The sequence below is a fragment of the Mus caroli genome, unplaced genomic scaffold (assembly GCF_978045245.1).
Source record: "Mus caroli unplaced genomic scaffold, Mus_caroli_1 scaffold_6, whole genome shotgun sequence".
NCBI lineage: Eukaryota > Metazoa > Chordata > Mammalia > Rodentia > Muridae > Mus > Mus caroli.
The window spans coordinates 9,356,547-9,375,275 of record NW_028227261.1 but is presented as its reverse complement, the minus strand read 5'-3'; the positions used below and the strand labels follow the sequence as shown (position 1 = coordinate 9,375,275).

Here is an 18,729-nt window from a genome sequence, read left to right as displayed (position 1 = left end):
TAAGGTCTTCTCCCTGTTTAGCTGTGTTCTCCTGTATTTCTTTAAGTGAGTTATTAACATCCTTCTTGATGTCCTCTACCATCATCATGAGATATGCTTTAAATCCAGGTCTAGCTTTTCGGGTGTGATGGGGTGCCCAGGACTAGGTGGGGTGGGAGTGCTGCGTTCTGATGATGGTGAGTGGTCTTAATTTCTGTTAGTATGATTCTTATGTTTGCCTTTCACCATCTGGTAATCTCTGGAGCTAGTTGGTATAGTTGTCTCTGGTTAGAGCTTGTTCCTCGGGTTATTATGTTAGCCTCTATCAACAGACCTGGGAGACTAGCTCTCTCCTTAGTTTTATTGGTCAGAGTACTCTCTGCAGGCAAGCTCTCCTCTTGCAGGGAAGGTGCCCAGATATCTGGTGTTCGAACCTGCCTGTTGGCAGAAGTTGTGTTCCACTCACCAGAGGTCTTAAGATCCCGTGGGGGATCCTGTGGGGGTCCTTGAGGGGGTCTGGAGACTACGCGGGCAAGAAACCCGGGTGCTGGAGTGGACCGGAAGGGTCAGTGTTGTCACCTCATATTGTTATCTCTTTTGTAAACTTATAAGCTACAGGAAACCCATTCAGATCTACCTCTCATGGACCAAATAGACTCTAACCAGGAAGAAAATTTGACCAAATTTCCCACTTACTACCTATATGAAAGGGTGGAATTCCTCTGGGTTTCAAATATACATCTTAAGAGAAAATTTTTTTTCTTTCTCTCAAAAGCACTTAATCTTATTCTCTACTTACAATAATGTGTTTCAACATTTTGTCAAGTCCAGGCACTTACCATGTCCAGGACAGCTCCTGAGAAGCAACCTCCAGATGCTCCAGTCTCCTGTCACAGACACAGATGGATCTACTGAATATTTTCCTTCTGACCTATGCTTACATAGCTTCACAAGCTCTGGACAGCAGGAAACATCCAACTCTCCTAAGACTGGACAAATACTCTACATACCCACTCGTCTAGGTTCCCTAGAGATCTGCCGTCCCCAAACCAGAAGGAAGTAGTCAGATATTACGACCACCCTATTGCTGCTTTACCATCACCTCTTTCTAATTTCTTCTTTTTTAATTAAATGAAAATGGGGGAATGTGAGCATTCTGTCTAAATTCCACCCCCATAGTTACCTGGCAACAGGCAGGTGTGGGGTTATGGAAGGCAGCCTATTTTGGTTGATTGAGGCTTGCTCAGGTGACCCAGTAAATAAACTCTACAAGGGATGGAACAGTGTGACACATTCCCAGAGACAGGTGCGTGACACCACAGAGCCCCCAACTCCGTATTTCTGTGACTGTAAGTCACACAGACAATGTCCCAAGCTCCTGGCATTCTGGCTAAACTCTACCCCGACAGTTACCTGGCTATAGTCAGGTATGCTCCTCCCCACAGTTACCTGACAACAGCATATAGCCCAGACCACTATAAAAGGGGCTGCTTGGTCCCTCCTCTCTCTCTTTAAGCTCTTACCTTTCTTAATCTCATCTCTAGCTGTCCTACTCTCTTTCTGTGCCCCCCTCTCTCCACATGACCATGGCCAGCCTCTTTCTCTCTTTCTACATTCTCTCTTTCTGCCTTTCTACAATAAAGCTCTAAAACTATAGACTGTCTCTGTTCATCAAGGTCCTCCATGTTTAAAAAATAGGATAGGCTTTCCTCTAAATAGCCCTGTCTAACCTCCAGCTGGAAGGCCTTCCTGTGCTCCAGCAATGGACCAGACCAAAGTCTCTTGCCAGCATGAGAACCACCCAGTGACCCTCTCCCCCTGCCCTCCTCTCCCTTCTGCCCAAGGGCTGTCCAAGCCGATGGGGGTTTGGGGGGGGGGGCATTTGTTCTCAGCTCTTCTGTGATCTCCAATGGTGTCTGGGATGTCGGAGACTGAGAACCTGGCCTCCATGAGGCCCAGAGACTTAGGACTGCCCCTTGTACTCCCCCCACCTTCCCTGCCACCGCCCCAACCCGGGTGAGCTGACATTCTGTGGCTTCCCACAGCCAGACTCTTGCCCAGAGAAACAGAACTCTGGTGGGATGAAGGTTTTCTCCCACTCCCCCCCGCTTCCCCATTCCCAGCGCCCAAAATCCAGGTATGCTCCTCCCCATAGTTAACTGGCAACAGTGGTAGGCCTGACCCACTATAAAAAGAGCTGCTTGCCTCATCCTTGCTCTCTTGATCTCTTGCTTCCCTCTGCTTCTCTATTGCCCTGTTGGGCTCTTTCCTTAAACCTTCCCTTCCCTCTCTCTCCATGTGTTGATGGCCAGCCTCTACTTCTCTACTCTCTCCCTTTCTCTGTGGTTCTCTGCCTCTACTACTCTATTAACTCCACCCCCCCCCCAATGCCATGAATAAACTCTATTCTATAGTATACCATCCTGTGGCTGGTCCCTCAGGGGAAAGGGATGCCTTGGCATGGGCCCTCTGAGGCACCCCCTTCCCCCATACCTCACCACAGCCTCATAGAAAATATTATTTCTCTCTTTATCTTTTCATAAACACATCAGGACCTACCACACCCCTTGTTGAATCCCTCTATCCCATCTGAATCGTTTGTTCTTTACCATCCAGGTCTCTTACTTAGATTTAAGTGTGAACAGATTAAGCTAAGCAGAGGGAGATATCAATGTGGGAAAACTGTGGTCGCAACGAATTTGGAACTTTTCATAAGTCAAAAATCAAAATGCCAACACCCGGCAAAAGGATATAAATGAAGGAAAGAAAGGGAAGATACCACAGAAAATGTCTCTTTTTCTCTGAAGATTTCAGTTTCTCTATGAAATGTGAGACTCCTTCACACAGTTCACACACATTCAGAGTCCTTTGCCCAGGAACCCTGAAGAGGAGCAAGGAAGACTGCAAGAAATCTATTCTGACCCACAGAATCTAAGCACATGAACTCCAACAAAATATTTTTGCAACAAGGGCAGGTCAGGACCTTGTTAGGTCTCAGAGAAACTCAGAACAAAGGGATAACTGGTGTGCCTATTAACATAGCCATGTGGACATTGTTGGCTAGGTGGTTTCTTGGCTCCTGGTTCCTCTTTTGCCCAGGCCTCTATCCCCTCTTCACATCCTCCATACCCCTTCCCCTCTTCTCATGGGCAGGTTATGTCTACACCCAGCCAGATACCTCTGGCTCTTTTCTCCCTCAGACTGTAAAGCCCCAAATTAACCAATAAGCACCACTTGCCCACGAACCAGGTACTTTACTGGAATGCTACCATGTGCAAGACAAAGGAAAATCATAAAGACTGTTGGGAAACTACAATGAACTATGTGATTATCTTTAAAACTCCCTGTAGCATGTGTCCAAAGTCTATATTTTTCTCAGGATGTAATATTTAATAAATCTGCCCACATGCTGTAGTTGGTTTTTCTCTGGTGATGTTCAGGATTAACAGAACCTACAATAGATCTTCTCCTCAGCGATATCTTACTGCTATCCTATTTTCATGTTTAATGGAGAATATAACTTCACACAGTAAACATTAAGTCACAATCCATATGATGGTGCTTTATAATATACATTTTCTAATCTAATCAAACCTGCACTGTATCTTCATATGATTAATATCTACAAAGCTCTCTGAGGAGGCATATGAATTCATTGTCCTGGCAAATAGGTACTCTCTTAAAATGGCAAATGGAGGAATACAAGTGTTAAGAAAGAATGGATGAATTTGAATTTGAAGAGCTCTTTAAGGCTTTACCAAAGATAATCTCCATGTACAAACTAGAGATACTGCATAGGATCTACAATGTTGTTTTAGAAGAATATTCTGAAATCCATAAAAGTCATTAAAACATTACAATGAACCCCAGTTCATAGTGTTATGCCCAGATATTGAAACCACAAAGACCACCAGGACTCAACTCTGAAGCATTTCACACCAGTGTATATTCCAGCTTGGTATGCAAACCTTCCCTGATGCAGCACGTTAGGTGACTGACCAGGAATTTTATCTCTTCAGGGGAAAGAAGGCAGAAAAAAAAATGTAGTAGTGCTAGTAACTCTCAGCAGCTGCAGCTGGCTGGAAATGTGTAACCTTGAGACCCGATTTTTTTTTTTTTTTTTTTTTTTGTCTAAAATTACATGTACGGGCTTCCATTTTGATACCTCAATAGGATCTCAAACTTCCTGACAATTATAAGACATTCACAACAGAATAGTGAGAGTGGCTGCAGAAAATCACCCCTGCCCCACACACCTGCTTTACTCCTGCCAGTTCCTCTTACATGGCAGGTTCCAGGACAGACGTACCACTGGTGACTCTCCCAGAAAGCCCACACAGCAACTGTAGCCTAAAGAAGTTTTTGAGTTTCCCTAATACTTGGCTCTAGTCTCCACCCCCCAAGACTTCCTGACCACAAGGACATCCAGACTATGCAGAGAATGCAGGAGTGGTGGGATTTCCTGTTACTATGGCCTAGTTCCTTGGGACAATTCCTTCTGGTTCCACACAATATACAGCAGCTTCCTGTTACATGTTTCTTTTAAACCCACCTACTTAGGACCCTTTTAATGAATTAACTCCCCAGTACCTCTCAGCTGTTTTTGTTTGTTTGGTTGGTTGGTTGGTTTTTCTGGCTTGCTTACTTCATTGCTTGTTTTTGTTGTTTTCCTAAATGCATCTAATCAGGCAAGCAGGCCCTCCCTCCCCTCAGATACCACTCCACCAACTCTGTTGCAGGGTGCCTTCCACACAACTGCAGCTGTCAGGATGCCCAGGGCCTACACTACACAGCTTCCCCACAAGATTGCTGCAATTCTAGACCAGAACTGGATGTAGTAGGACACTGCACCTGGGTTCTGGGCCATTCAAAACCAAGTTATGCTGACTAACTTCTCATGTTGCAATACCAGACTCCTGGGCCAAAAACTCAAAAAAGAAAATAGTTCCTCTAAATTATGATGTTAAAATGTCCTACTCTCAAAGTATAGTATATATCCCCTAAGGAGAGCAATTTATATGATATCCAAGATACAGAGCTGAAAACTCAGAGTGAGGATCAGGAGATGCATGTCAATCAACTCAGAGAGGTCAGGAACAAAATGATCCATGGACAAGAAATAATAGCAGATGCCTGAAGGAAATGAAGACAACTTCGGATATGAAAATTGAGTTTAATAAGTAGTTAGAAATACCCACAAAAATGAAATGAAAAAAGAAATGAAAAATGCTGTGAGTCAAAGAAAAATAATAATAGGTACTCTCTAAAATAAAACCAAGAGTAAAAATATATATATATATTTTATTTTTAAAAATAAAAATATATATATATTTTTTTACGTGGTGGCGCACGCCTTTAATCCCAGCACTTGGGAGGCAGAGGCAGGCGGTTTTCTGAGTTCGAGGCCAGCCTGGTCTACAGAGTGAGTTCCAGGACAGCCAAGACTACACAGAGAAACCCTGTCTCGAAAAAAAAAACAAAACAAAACAAAAAAAATAATAACCAAGAGTGCCAGTGGGAAACAAAATATCAGGCTTGAACACATTGTAGAGTTGCTGGAACACCTCAGTCAAAGAAAATGATGAAGTGAAATAATGTTGGATATGGCACAATATCATATCCTGCTTGTAATGTGTGGGGAGTAAAATAGAGAAACACCTTGGGAACACTGTCCAGATTTTATTAAAAACAAACAAGGAGACAACAACTAGACTTAGGACTATAATAGATACTGTTTAAAAATTTGCTCATAAATATATTCCTGATTGTGCTCTATAATTCTCAGTGTACATACATGCACATCTGCATTAGCACAGGAAGAAGTCTCCAGAATTACCCAAGTCTCTTTAGAGATTCTAGCTAGGAAATCAACTCTTTTCACGATTATAATGAGGCCCAGGTGTCTCAGAAGACTTCTGAGGATCAAAAACTGTTGTGATGATTTTGACAGCTTGAAATAGATTCCAGCTCATTATGGAGGTGAGAGCCCAGAAATACAAGCCCAGATCTGGGGGTCTGTCCTTAAAGTACATGATTCTGAGACCTTGGACATTGTTCAGATGGCAGGGCTCCTTGCTTTCCATCATGGTGAATTATATACTTTCCCACATTAAGCTTATGCAAAAAAAAAAAAAAAGATGGCACCAGCTAATAGACGCTGCCTATTAGAATAGATTAAACACATTGATGATTAATAATGAATCTGAGATGAGTTAAGGAAAGAAATGAAAGCCTTTCCCTCAGAGGTATTGAACAAAGAGTACATCTAAATTGGAAACTTCTACTTCATGTTCCCTGTACATTCCACCCTGTCTGTTTGTTGTATGAGTTTGAATGTGTGACTACCCCAAGGCTGCTTTCTGCATCTCTCTCTGTGTATATGTCCTCTCTGTCTCTGTCTCTCTCTGTGTGTGTGTGTGTGTCTATGTATATACTCTGTATGTGTCTCTCTGATGCCTATTTCTATCTTTCTAGCTGACTTTAAGAAAAATCTTTGCAGTCTTTATGGAACAGCAAGGAAAGCATAAAAGCTGCAGTTGAGATGTCTGTTGTTTTTAATAAAGTCTAAATCATTCAATTTGGTCAAGAAAGTGTCAGGAGCCAGATGCTGGGTGGAAGCCTGCTAGCTCAGAGAGGCAGAGAAAGTACCTGATCACCTTTCTCTTCATGTGAAATCCCAGAAGGAAACTCTTTCTGCCACATCTTCTCAAATGACATCCTCCAAACTGAATGTACCTAAATGCTACTTCCTGTGCATCTCCCTGTCTTTGCTCCCAATTCCCTCTTACTCTCTGTGACTTTTACTTAATAATCCTAGGTTCCCTTCCTGTCAGCTGGTTGCTTCTGGCACTTCTTGACCCATGGTTTATTTAATCTTGTTACATTCAGGGTTCAGAGCATGATCAGATATCTTGCAACATGAGTCTTGCACAGCTACACATCATGCAGTAAGCTTCGTAAGAATAGCATCTAGTATACTACTTACAGAGGAAACAGGTAAAGAGAGGGGACACTTCTGTGAAGTCAGCGAAACTGTCATACAATGGAACAAACTCCGGAGGGTCTATCAAATCCATGCTGTTTGCAGGGAACACAGGATATGTCAGGAACATTACGGAACAAGCCAACAGTGGACTTGGGACTAATAACCACAGCCCCACGTGGTGGCAAGAGTTGACTTCTCAAGATTGGACACAACCTTTCCCGGAAGGTCCTGGCTCCAGACCAAAACCACCTTTCCCAAGCATATTCCTTGCTTTAGAGAAGGAGCTCTGTCTACATAATCTTTTTTTTTTTTTTTTTTTTTGGTTTTTCGAGACAGGGTTTCTCTGTGTAGCCCTGGCTGTCCTGGCACTCACTTTGTAGACCAGGCTGGCCTCGAACTCAGAAATCCGCCTGCCTCTGCCTCCCAAGTGCTGGGATTAAAGGCGTGCGCCACCACGCCCGGCTCTACGTAATCTTATTAACCTGAGGTATTTGTCTTCTCTGAAGCATATGGCCACAGTCTGCTTACCTAGCATAATCATGGACGTTTCTAGTCTCTGTACAATTTTATGTAGGCTTAGAATATCACCTTTTCTAATTCTTCCTGAACTATTGCAGGCTAGCCATATCTGCTGTTCTGGCTTAATATTCCTCTACACACTGATTGAATAAATCTTCTCTGTCAGTCTCTCCATCTTTGTCTCTCTCTGTGTCTCTCTGTGAGGCTCTCTCTCTTGCCCTCTTTCTGCCTTCTCTCTCTGTACATGCCTGATTCTTCTCTTTCTCTTCCCCCTTTCTGTGCCCCCTCACACCTTGGGAATTCCCTTAACTCGGTGCTTGGGGCCAGTGAACTCATCCAAGAGCAGCTTCCAAATGAACTGGCACTTAATATAATCTAATCTTTCTTGAATTGGTTCATTTCACCAGCAGAGTACACAGAAACTATCAATGGGGGTTGGCCTACTGGCTTGTTGTAAATCGGGGTTGTCTGGTCCAGGGAATAAGTACAACTAAATAAGACTGCACAAGGTGCCAGATCGGTCTACTCCTTACCACCCAGATCCACACCACACCAGCTCCAGAGACTTGGCAGCCGGCTCCACCCAGATGTGGGCAATGACCCTGTACTCACCATGTAGCAGTCTGGAAGCTTACCTAAGGGAGTCTCAGAACACCAAGTTTGCACTTCCCCTTCTTCCACCTGAAATCAAGATACATAGTTTGCATCTGTAATACTCAAAATTAATCTGGAAGCCTCCTCAGCCCAGGAAGCACATAACTTCTTCGAATGCTGGGAAGTGTAGTCCTTTAGGAATAAAATAGGCTCCTGTGAACATGTGGTCGCCTCATTGATTTTAACACTTAAAACAAAACAAAACAAAACAAAACAAAACAAAAAAACGGCTATAACATGAGACTGAGTCCATTCTTCCTTGAAAATTGGAGAGATTTTCCTAACATCGGTCCACCTCTTGATCAGTATTTAATATTTAATGCATGCTTGGATTAAATTAGGTCCAAAATGGTAGAGGTAGATTATTATAGCAAATATCAGGGTTAACATACAGACCTCTCTTCCCAATGATGGCCAATTTGGTCTTCCAAACTTTATATGCCCCAGTACAGGGGAACGCCAGGGTCAAAAACTGGAAGTGGGTGGGTAGGGGAGCAGGATTGGAGGAGAGTATAGGGGACTTTTGGGATAGCATTTGAGATGTAAATGAAGAAAACATCTAATAAAAAATTGAAAAAACCATACAGACCTCTATAGAGAGACAACTGTACACAATAATTGCTTCTTAAACATTATCCTAGGTAAGGGGGCTAAGCTACCAAGGGCACTGAGTTTCCTGAGCACCAGATTTTCACAAGAGGCAGCTGAAGTGGGATACTCACAGAAGCAAGTAGTGTCTGATACAATCTAAGATAAGCAGTTAGCCAGAGGGGATTCCAGCACAAACAGGCTGAGATAAGTCATCTAGGATATCTTGAACTTGGGTGTCTAGAAATGAAGTTTAGTAATTTCCATAGGATTCATCAAGAAGATCAAATTCAAATTAAACCTGAAATGGCCTTAGCAACAACACAAGATAGAGGACTGAAGACATTGTCTTGCTTGCTCTGTCATAATACAGCATTGGATGCCTTGTAGGTATTGGTCATCAAACACAGGTTCTCTACAAAAATATCCACAGCTCTAAGTGATTGAGTCATCTCTCCTCAGGCCTTTGTATAAATTAACATTCCTCTTCACCTGGGCTTCAAGAACAACACTGAGAACAGAATGGGAGAACAGGCCACTCATCTCATCTACTCTGTTTGAGAGTGGTTGGTAGCACATTACTCCACCAACAACCCTTGATAAGGCAAACCTAATAAGATCCTGTTTAAAAAAAAAATAAAATTAAAGGCACAGAGTAGGTGGCCACTCACACTTGGTATCTCGGCTGAGTCATGGGGGTCTTCATTTCCTAGCTAGCACAGAATATTTAGGGAGACCTATGTAAAATAAGATGGAAACCTGTGGTGGGTACACTTGCGTTTGGTCCCAGCACTACTAATAGCACATGTAGGTAGATGACTCTTAGTTGAAGACCAGCCCGGTCTATATAACAAGTGTCTGTCCAGACATACTTCTTAGTGAGACCATATCTAAAATGACAATAAAAGCACAACAAAGAAACCCAAGAATTATATGAACTACAGTGAAAACTCACACTAGAGTTCATTTTATCACATATGTCTTCCAATTAATTACATGTGATATGTAAGTCCTCTTAGGATCAGACCTCACAACCCCAAATATTAAATTTGTTTTACCCCACTCTCCTGTCTAAGAGAAATATGGAAACAAAGTGTGAGGCAGATGCTGAAGGCCATCCAGAGACTGCTCTGCCTGGGAATTCATCCCATATACAGACACCAATCCCAGACACTATTGTGGATGACAATTAGTGCTTGCTGACAGGAGCCTGATATAGATGTCTCCTGAGAGGCTCTGCCAGTGCCTAAAAAGTACAAAGGCAGATGCTTGCAGCCAACCAATGGACTGAGCACAGGGTCCATATGGGAGAAGTTAGAGAAAGGACTGAAGGAGCTGAAAAGGTTTGCAACCCTATAGGGAGAACAAAAATATCAAACAACCAGACACACCAGAGCTCCCAAGGACTAAATCACCAACCAAAGAGTACAAATGGAGCAACCCATGTCCCCAGCTACATATGCAACAGAAGATGGTCATGTTGGGCATGGCTGGGAGGAGAGGTCCTAGGTCCTGTGTAGACTTGATGGCCCAGTGTACATTAATGCCAGGGAATGGAGACAGGAGTAGGTGGGGGCATGTGGGAGGACCCTCATAGAAGCAGGAGGGAAGTGATGGGGGTTTCTGGAGGGGAACCGGAAAAGGGGATAACATTTGAAATATAAATAAATAAAATATACAAAAAATTAGTCACCAAGATATATAAGTAAATGGCATATTGAAAGTGTCTTGGGGGCTGGTGAGATGGCTCAGTGGGTAAGAGCACCCGACTGCTCTTCCGAAGGTCCAGAGTTCAAATCCCAGCAACCACATGGTGGCTCACAACCATCCGAAACGAGATCTTGCGCCCTCTTCTGGAGTGTCTGAAGACAGCTACAGTGTACTTACATATAATAAATAAATAAATAAATAAATCTTTTTAAAAAAAAAAGAAAGTGTCTTAATCATACACCAATAGCCTAGGTCCTCATTTGTAACCCCCATCCTCAGTGTAGCCCCTCTTCCTATCTTTGTAAATGGGAGCCTCATGAACCTAATAAGTCAAGCTATGCCTTGAATTTTCCCCTTTTTACATCTAAAATTTCTACATCTACATTTTTTACATCTAATTTCTACATTTTTTACATCTAAAATTTCCTTAGTACAAGTATAAAATTTACAACTTCTCTCTTGCTGTCCATGCTTCCTCTCACTTATTAGCATCAAGGATGAATCCTATAAAAATATGTCCTACCTTTCCCTGAATCCTCTCAGACTCTGAGCTGCACTGTTCAACCCACACCCTGCCCTGTACTCTGGTCATGGTCTCATCCTGACCTCACACCACAAGTTTCTGACTGATCAGCGCTTTCGAAACTTCACCTACTGATGTATCATTTTGAGTTTTCTATGTGACTTCCTAGATCTCTGCTCTGCTCATCTTCTCAGACCTCCCTTGGATTCTCCACCCTGTGGCAGGCAAGCACATGGCAGGCAGCCTCGCTATGGCCTTCAAATTCCAAGTAAGCGTCGCTATTCAGTATCACACCTCTTACTTGAGAAGCATTTTCTTCTGACTTGGGTTTAGAGAGGTGCTGATGTGGGGAGGAGTGCTAACTTCTTCTCCAGGGCCAGAATTCTGTTCAAAGTACCTAGGTGGTGGCTCACAATCATTCATAATCCAGGTTATGCAAAATCCAGCACTGTCTAGCCACATCTATACTTCATTCATAGGCTTAGTTCACTGGATATACCGTCGATAACTTTCATCCATAGTATAATGTGTGAGAATTTCCTTACTAATTATATTTCCTAAAAGAAAATAAGTTTATTAAACATAGAGGCAGGGAGGGAGACTAGATAACAATAAGACTAGAATACACATTATTTACTCACAACTTCTTGCATATTTGGAAGTTGGATAATATTCCACTGTAGGACAGGTTAGTTGATATTTTGTTGAACCAACATTTATTTCATTTCATTTATTTTATTTTCTATTCTTTTATTTGTAGAAGCCACTGTTGAACTTGACATCCAGATCCTCCTGCCTTACCCTCTCAAGTGCTGGGATTAAAGTTGTGCTGTGTGCCACATCACTAGATTATTTCTATATGTTTTCTTTGAAGGTTTGCTTCGTGTGTCTTCCAAGTTCATTATGTAGCATGGATTGCAACATCATGTACGTCTTCTGCAACAAGTGATCTGGGATATTGTGATGTATGTTCTAGGAATTCACATTTCAGGTCAATCTAATATCCTCATCTGCCTGGCTGTTATCTTGCTCTGAGTATTTCAGCCTAAACAGAGAGACCTCAGAGTGGTTTCAGATTGTGACCTTGAGTATATTGTGTGATATCTGGAGCTGGCTTTCATCATCTATGTCAATGTCAGTGAGAGGTGAAGTAGATATTACAGTCACTGTTTAGAATTATAACAGGGCCACTAACTGAAGAGCAGTAATTCACTTCAACTGTCTATGGCCATGGTGACACTGGGTGCTGCAGATTTTATTCCTGGAGTGTCTAAAAGGTTTGTCCTCTTGATCTCCTTGCTGGGACCTGACCTGTGCTCTCTATCCAGAATTAACAATGAGGAATCAAGCCAGAATTGATGTAGCTGGGGTAGAGGATCTCTTGAGTTTGGGGCCAACCTGATCTACAGAGAAAATTTCAGGACAGTCAGGACTTCACAGAGAAACCTTACCTCCTTAACATCTCATGGCTGGTTGTTCACTCTAAAGCATGGTGAATCTGCTTTGCTCCTCTTGCATCTCTTAGCCTGCCTATGGAAACCTAGAATTCCCACCTCTTCTTAGCCATTAGCAGCTAGCATCCTCATTGATTGATTAAAAACTAACTAGGTAACAGGAACTGTGCTTACAAGCAGATTCCCAAACAACGCATCAGAACCACACCCTGCAGAGAAGAGAGAGCAGCACAGCTTGAACTGTATATAACCCCCATTACCTCCAACCTGTGTGTCCAGGTCTAAACTCCACAGCACATGGCTGTGTCTGGAGGCCAAGACTTTTAGGAAGGTAAGCAGATAAAAGTCTGGCCCTACTCCAGTAACATTGCTGTTCTTCTAAATAGGGAACTCCATCAAAGTACAAGCAGACAGCAATTGTGAGAGGGTGGCTATCTAGAAGAGAAGGAAGAGACCTTCAGAAGCCAGACCAACAGTGCCTGACAGTGAACATCAGCCTACAGAACTAGGAGCAGTTAAGATTTCTGTTGGGTAATCATTGCACTTTTTGGTGTTGTGGCATAGCATACATAGGCCAATGGAAGCTACTTCAGGACCACTGTCGCTGGTCTGAACTGCTTGAGACTAGATTTACTTTAGTGTTTAGTATTTTCAAACATTTACATATATAATGAGACATCTTTGCATGAGGAACAAATTCAAACACATGATTCTTATGTGTTTGTACACATGCATACATGGGGTAGAGAGCCTAACACAAGAGCCAATAAAATGGCTCTTCAGCTAAAAGTGCTTGCTGCACAATCCTGGTGACCTGAGTTCTATTGCACGGACCCTCTCAGTGGAAGCAAAGAGGCACATCCTGCAAGTTATTCTCTGACCTCCAATCTCATGCCCATATACTCATTCAACTAGAATGATAGATAAATAACATACAGACAGACAGCAGACAGACAGAATAGAGTCCTGACAAAAACAACTTAAACAAGGATTTCTTTAAGAAGACAGGCTCTTGGATCCAGAGAAATACAAGCCTGACTTAAGGAAAGTAGGGCATGAATGTGAATGGTCACATGGTGTCTGCACTACAGCAGCAGGAGAGATGCATGGTGGTGCTCAGCTTACTTTCTACTTGTTACGTGGCCCAGGTCCACAGTCCACTATTTGGTGCTGCACACATCCAGGTTGTGTATTCCATTCTCAGCTGAAGCTCTGAGGAAATGTGCTCATAGACATGTCTAGAATCATGTTCCCTAGGTGACTCTAAATTTAGTTAAGGTGACAATAAAAACTGAGATCACATAAGACCACAGACCTTTTTTGCTGATGGCATCACTGTGGTAATGTAAGAATTTTAAATTTGAGGATGTATTGGAATCTGAATTTTCAGATAAGGAGTGATCAGCCTTTACTGTGATGGTTGTCATGGATATAATGTCTGCTCAATAAGGTAAAAAATATCCTTGAGTGTTCATGAAAAGTGATGAAACCTATCAATGCATTACTCTCTGTGTACTACCTGGCACAGGAAGGCATCCTCTTGTTGGGTAGATGACACTCTGGAGCGTTTTCTCACAAGCTAGATTAGAATGGTTTTCCAGTTTTCCATTGTAAGATTGGGGACTCCTATCTTGTGGGTTCAGCATCCCCAGAGTTAAGAACCTTTTTAGCATCCTAGAGGCCTAAAGAGCTAAGAGAGTAAGCTAGGCAGAGTGATGCATTCTTTTTTTTTTTTTTAAAAGATTTATTTATTATATGTAAGTACACTGTAGCTGTCTTCAGACATTCCAGAAGAGGGCGCCAGATCTCGTTGCGGATGGTTGTGAGCCACCATGTGGTTGCTGGGATTTGAACTCTGAACCTTCGGAAGAGCAGTCGGGTGCTCTTACCCACTGAGCCATCTCACCAGCCCGAGTGATGCATTCTTATAAATCAGAATGGAATTAGAAGAGAGGGGATGTCTATAAATTCAAGGCAAGTCTTGTCTGCACAGAAAGTTCTAGGACAACCTCCCTCTTCTGCCTCAGAACTGAGATTGAAGCTATGTGACATAACTTGGCTTATTTATTCATTTTTTTTTTTTTTAATTTAGAGATGTGTCTCAATGTGGAGTCTTGTCTGGAACTCCCTATGTAAACCAGGTTGATCTTGAATTCACAGAGATCTACCTTTCTCTAGCTCCCCAGAACTGGATAAAGTTGTATATCACCATGCCTGCCTAGTTCCATTTTTTGATAGGATTTCTTAAGCAGCCCTGGTTGAATTTAGACTCAGCGTCTCACTGAGGTTAATCTTGAACTTCTGATCCTGCTGCCTCACTTCCCTAAGTTCTAGGTTTATAGCCTTCTGCTGCCACACAGGGTTTTATGAGTACAGCAGATTGAACTCATGGCTTCCTTCAGGCTACACAAGTATTACAGAGAACTCCTTCCTTAGTCTGGACCTTACGCTGAATCATTTTCTCTTTTACATGTCTGGATACCTGCAGTTACATGGTAATTTTGTGAAAGAAATTGAGCATCTGCATGCTTTCTTATATAAATCCGAGCCTTGGAGAAGGACACAAGAGTCAGCTGAGGCTAGGAAAAGCTGTCCCACAACCTGAGCCTGTGCGATGGGCCACGCCACAGGTAGGGACCCAAAGGTCTGCTCTGGTCATTTGGATATGAGGGGCCTCTTGGGAGGCTCCCAGTCTGGAGTGTTTGAAATGAAACACAGACCAGAATTCAGCTGTGACTTCAAAGAATGATGGCTTCAAGAAACTCTAACTTTCTAACTATACTGAATGCTGATGATAACTTCTAAAAAGGCATAATTTATTTGTTTATTCTGAGAGTTAAAAGCTACTGGCTTAGGCAATTAGGCAATTACCACCTGTAGCCTAACAGCAGGATTGTAAGTAATGCAGCCTCTGTGCTGTCTCCCATGAATTGCAGCGCACAAACTTACAGCCTGCTGCTTGATTTGGAGGAAAGAAAGGAGACACTTTGAAAAAGTGATTTTAATGTTTATTTCTAAGTTGTAAATATTTTCTATGAAAGCTCTCTAAGAAAAGGGGGGAAAGCCATATGATCTTGAGCTGAACAAGGGAAATTTGTGCTCCTCACTTTATCCTCAGCCCTTATACATCTTCCAGAATACATGACCACATGGTAAAAAATGATCACAAGTTTACGCATGAATTCAAATCATAAATCGAATAAGAAGTTTCAAACACTGAATGTTAACATGCATATTCATTAAGAGTAATTACACGGTTATACATTCCTCACCTATCACAGGTCCACAGGTTCACAGAGGGTTAAAAATAGTAAGTTATTAGTAAAGTTTTGCAAATATAAATCTAGCCAATCTTATGTCTTCTGTTCTTGTACCTATAATAAATCATTCATTCCCTTTTTATGACCTCTAACTAATGCTTTTACAACCTCTGAGCTGAAGAATGTCTGGTTTCTATCTCCGAAGTGAGACTAAAGGATAGCAGAGTATTCACTGCAGTTCTGACTATCAGAATGGTATTAATTTTATTATTAAAAAAGCTTAGTAATTAACATCAACTTAGGAATTCTTTTGGATCATTATTGTATAGGATAAAGAAACCATCTACATATCTTTAGTGTATCACTACAAGTTAGTTCATCTTGTAGTTCAGCATTCCTAGTGGTTTTTATATATGTTTAATAGTGACAGGAAAAGCACATTAAGAGCAGAAATCTTTCCTAAAGTGATTTTCTCCAGTACCTTGCCTACTGAAGCTCTTTCATAATTTTGCTAGCCTAAAGTAAAGTAATCTCAGGAAAATCACCAGTTTGTCCTCTGATAGTAGGACATATTAACTTGTCCTTTGATGGCTCCTGACACCTAAGCTTCTCATGGCCACCATGCCTCAAGACCTAGATCAAAAGCATGCGTCATTCCATGCCAAGTTCCAGGTCAGATGCCTGTGCCTTACAGACTCAGATCTGGATCATGGGTATTCCCTCTATTTCTGGATTGTAGTCATTTTATATGTAGTCAAGTTGACAGCCAGGAATAGCCAAAACAATAATACACCATTTAAAACACGGAAAGTAAAACCTCACATAAGTATCTCACTTTATGCCAAAATTATGTTTGAGAAAATGCAACACCCCTTTTTCATAAGTCTTGGAGAGAGAAGGGATAGAGTGATCATATCTAAACACAATATGGGTTATATACAGCAACCCTTACCAAGTACCAAATTAAACATAAAGAAAATTAAAGCATTTCCACTAAAATTGGGGACAAGGCTGCCCACTTTTCCCATATCTCTTCAATATGCTATATCAAGTTAGAGCTAGAGCAATAATACAGCTAAAGGAAGGCATCTTGGAACTGGAAGAGGGAATCTAGGTGGGGAGAGAAATAATGGAGTCAAGACAGTATTCTGATCAAGATTCAACTTTAATGTTGGCAAACATGCTTTATAAAGAAGAGGGGAGGCCCATTCCCAGCCACACAAAGTTCCTTTGAAGTTGTCAGATCAGCCTTTTAGTAGGAACCCTTGAAAATCACAGTTTGTAGCTAACTCTGGGAGATCTCAGAGAACCTGTTCAGCCTCAGGCAGGTAGCAGGTAGTCAATGGAGAGTGATGAGAAGCAGCACAGCAGGTGGCTCTGCCTAAGTGGCAGATGGTCCCAGCCAGCCTTGCTAGTGATGCAGCTAAGACTGATATCTAGGTACCATTTTACCTTGGATAAAGCAAGACACCTTTCTAATCAAAGATCACTCAAAACTCAAGAGCATAGAGAAACTTTAAGTTCATGGTGACAATACTGTACCTTACTCAGTTTCTGAATTAATCATGGAACAAGGAAAGGAGCCTAATAAAGGAGCCTGAAAGAACACACATGAAGGAAAAAAAAAAAAGATAGCTTCCTTGAAATGTTCTTTATACTTTCAGAATCTCATTGTAATCTACCTAAAATGAAATTCATTCGCACACAGCCTACACATATGCATAGGGTTTGATAAGGAATCCTGGTGATGAATACAAAAACTGGACATAGAGACTCGGGGCTTTAATCCATGCACTCTGGAAGCAGAAGCAGATCATGAGGGTACTGGAGGTTCTCAAGAGAGGTTCTTTTTAACTCCCTCAAGCCTTTGAGAGGATGGGGACTCCACAGCCCAACCCACAGTGTCTGTGCTTGAGGGGATGCTTCATCTCTAATTCTACACAAGATAGGAAATTTCCCTAACCAAATTTACACCGCACATACTGACCAAACCTTCAAATTAGTACGACGAAGCCATACACATAGCTGTCAGGATGCTCTGGATCTGTTCTAGACCACACCACTTGAGTGCTACCTGCCCAGAACTTAGCTGAATCTAGTAGGAAGCTGCAACCTAGTTCTTGCCCTCCATCCTAGATTATCAAAGCTTAAGAATAACATCTCATGGAAATCCACCTGACCTAATGCCACACAGAATAACAAAAAATACAGGCTGGAACTCAAGCAATTTGATAATGTTGATAGAATTTCCCTACCCCAAATCACTACTGTGATACCAATGCTCATGGCAAAATGAATTATGAAACAAACTCAAGAGACAGAACTCAAAATACAATTCAAACACCATTCAATGAGGTCAAAGGACATAAAGAGGAAACAAGCACAGGATCTCAAAGAGGACGGGAACAAACTGAATGATAGAAAACAGAACTCCTGTAATTGCCTAAGGAAATAATTATGATAATGCAGGCTGTGGACAGTGAACCAAGAGATATAAAATTCTAAGGAATCCTCAATCTGAAATGAAACAAGAAATGAAATCTGTAACCCTGATGGTAACTCAATGGAGGGCCAATTCAGGAAGATACAGGATGCAAAAGACAAATATCAGGGTTTCAATGAAAGCTGAGGAGCTAGCTCAATCATGGAAGGCATAGGTAAACAAATGAACAAAATTGTTGTTGCATGTTAGCAGAAATATTAAAAGATAAAAGTTTGTTTCAAGCCTGATACAGTGGTGTAATTCTTTCATCCTAGTACTCATGGGGCTCAGACAGGCAGATTTATGTAAGCTAGAAGCCATTCTGGTCTCCATATCAGGATACATGAAAGTAAGGTCTATAGAGTGAGACTGTGTCTTACAAACAAGCAGGAAACCCAAACAAGAAATTAAAGCTATACTTTCTACATTGATATCAAAACCAGTTAAAATATGCAAGGATGGGCTGGTGAGATGGCTCAGCGGGTAAGAGGACTGACTGCTCTTCCGAAGGTTCTGAGTTCAAATCCCAGCAACCACATGGTGGTTCACAACCACCCATAATGAGATCTTACACC

The 18,729-nt window shown here is 41.9% G+C and overlaps 1 protein-coding gene across 1 annotated transcript in view; it reads right to left on the bottom strand.

Moving 5' to 3' along the window:
* Window positions 1-18,729, bottom strand: part of LOC147004076 (uncharacterized) — a 103,260-nt gene that overhangs the window by 39,509 nt on the left and 45,022 nt on the right. The window contains 2 exon segments of the mRNA XM_085838626.1: window positions 6,965-7,056; window positions 8,119-8,164. The gene's annotated coding sequence lies outside the window, so the exon portion shown is untranslated.